This window comes from Excalfactoria chinensis, chromosome 1 (assembly GCF_039878825.1).
Source record: "Excalfactoria chinensis isolate bCotChi1 chromosome 1, bCotChi1.hap2, whole genome shotgun sequence".
NCBI classification, from domain to species: Eukaryota; Metazoa; Chordata; class Aves; order Galliformes; family Phasianidae; genus Excalfactoria; species Excalfactoria chinensis.
In genome coordinates this window covers 161,636,543-161,639,555 of record NC_092825.1, presented here as the reverse complement: position 1 = coordinate 161,639,555, position 3,013 = coordinate 161,636,543, and positions in this window count along the sequence as shown.

The window sequence follows — 3,013 nt, the reverse complement described above, 5'->3', positions numbered from 1 at the left end:
GCGGCGGGGCCCGCCCTGCCCCGCGGTGGTGGTTCTAGCTTTACTTCGCGTTTTTAAGGCAAACCTTTCTCGAGGGCGACTGTGTTAATCGCACAGCTCAGTGCTGCATGGATGCACCTCTGTCTCCCTGTCACTTTCTCTGGCTGCTTCAGTGCCAGCTCTGACATTCAAGTGACTACTCGACAAGCCCATAGAATTCATAAAGCCCAGAAATTTCAGGGGGTTTGTGACCTGATATGCTTCACCATCTGCTCAGAAAAGCGCCGCTTGGTGCAAGAGACTGTGAAACTGGGAGAGTCAACATGTGGTGGGACCGAGTGCTGACTGGAGAGATGATCTCTGCCCTTTCTCAGGAAGATGGGCTGCAATTTTACCTTACTGGCACGCTATGAAATTAACAAAGGCTCTAGTTTTTCATTTACTTCTGTTGTGCGATCAGCAAGCCATATGTAACAGCCCTCAAGCTTGCTAGGTAAGACATACTGCTTCCCAAGTTTCAAACGAGTTACGTTTTATCATTACTTTAATGTAGCCAAAGCCAGCATTGGCATCCAAAAGTCAGCTGCGAAATTATGTGAATTTTGGCTTTAAGGCTTGTGACATTGGGATGGGCCAATCTGCTTCCTTGCTGATACTGAAATGGCAGGGTCCTGATCCTCATGTTTAGTTGCACACGTCTGCTGCTTACCTTATGCCAGTTCTGGAAGCTGTCAATCTTCTCTTTGAGCCAATTCCATTTGCTAATTAACTCAGCAGAAAACCAGGAGACGAAGAGCCAAGCAGACTGATTCCTGTTAGATCCAGTAGGATATAACGTATGAGGGTAGAACGATAGAGTATGAAACCTTACCGTATGGACAAAAAGTCATTTTAATTTGTCTGATATATATTAGGACAGGTAATTTTTGAGTTTGATCTTAGAACTGATGCTGTTAATCAGTGAATTGTCACTTGATTTATGGATTGATTGCAAAACTACATGCTATGAGCTATTTCAAGAACGTTTTCAAGAATGTAATCAACCTACTGAATAGTTGTCAAACTAGAGGCTGTATGCAGACAGCTCAGAAAGAGACACAGAATCATGTCTCTTAAGATGTATCCTGGCCTCAGCATACCATCTGCCCTGGGGAGACACTTCTTTGGCCTCCTCTCCAGGAAGCCTTCAGGTCCCATCCTCCACTCAGGGATTAATAGTGCCCTAACTAGGTGAGGTCTCAGGAACTGGGTCACAGAGTGCATGTGAGGATGAGCCCAGACCACACTAGTTCTCTGGGTTGGCAAAGGACAGCAAATCTAAATACGTGCCTCACCAGATGGTTTGGAAGCTGGAGTGGGAGCACAGCAAAAATATCTTGCGGACCAAGGTCATGTGTGAGTAGGTCAACAGACCATCAAGATTATTACCAGTTACTTCAGGAACAGTAGTGACAGTGCAGTACGTGGCAGTTTCCTCCTTATTCCAGACAAAGAGATGCATGTACAGCTATAAATGTATTTTAGTTGTTTTCAGGCTTTTAATTTCTTTTCAGACTAAAATTTTCAGTGACTATAAGAAAAGTTAGAAAACTTGATCACAACACGATGTGGTTAAAAATAAAAAAGTGAAAGATATATCTTCAGATTATGTGCAGGCAGTAGACGGCAAGGGTTGCTTAAAAACAAGGTAGACCAATAAACATTTGGATTACAAAAAATTAACTTTGACAGAGAATTCAATTTAGTTATTTCAGTAGCACCAACATATTAGGGTATGATGATATGACTGGCTACATAGACAAGGGGAAACAAGGGAGATTGTTGTGTGTTTTGACTTCACCAAGGCCTTTGATATAATCTCCCATAACACCCTTATAGACAAATTGCTGAGATTGGATGGATTGGATAACTGGGAAGTAATGCTGATGGAAAGGTATCTCTACCATCAGTCTTGAAGTGTGGTCCGCAGTATGACTGCTCGACTCTGGAATTGATATCTGAGCCAGTACCACTTAACTCTATTAACAACCTGAAACACAGGCCAGAGCGCACTCACAGCAAGTTTGCTGATGATTAACAGATTGAAGAGAGCAGACACTGTGAAGGTGGCTTCCATTCAGAGAGGGATGGAGAGGCAAACTGCTGTAAGAAACCTAATGAAATCCAACAAGAACCACAGTCAGAGTCCTACAAAGTGCAGGGTAGGGGCACTGACCAGAATGCAGATTCACAGGAAAAGATATGACAGTTCCTGGCAAACAAGCTGATCACAAGCCACTGATAAATCTTCCAGCAAAGGCAGCCAACTGCTACATGGGCTGCACCATCAAGAAACATAGCCAGCAGATTAGGGGAGGCCATTCTTCTGTTCTGTTCAGCATTCATGGGACCACATGCTGGAGTGCTTAGCTTTGGGTTCTGAAACAAATCCTAGAGGCTGTTAAAGGGTGGCAGGAATGATCTATTTTCTGCCTAAAGAGGAGGCATAAGTAGATCTTGGTGCTGTCAACAGCTTTCTTAAAGAAAAGAGTAGAGAAAAGAGAGCATCCAGATTCTTCTGAAATGTAAGCATGAATAGCAGCACAGACAAATGCGTATGAAAAAGTTTTGACTCAATGCAAGGGAAAAATATTTACTTTTACCATGGTTAAGCGTAGTAAAGGTTACATAGTTTGTTAATTTCAACCTTGAAGATATGCAAAATGTGAGCTGATGTGATCTTCTCCAACTGAACCAGCAGGAAGTTGGACTACAGACCATTGGAGGTTCCTTCCAACCTACACTACTCTATGACAGGTGACAGGACAAGGGGAAATGGCCCCAAGTTGCACCAAGGTAAGTTCAGGTTGGATGTTAGGAAACACTTTTTTACAGAAAGGGTAGTTGAACACTGAAATAGGCTCCCCAGGGTAGTGGTTGAGTCACCATCCTTGGATGTGTTTAAGAGCCGTTTGGATGTGGTGCTCGGAGATATGATTTAGCAGAGGGTTGTTAGAGTTAGGGTACTATGGGTAGGCTGCAGTTGGACTTGATG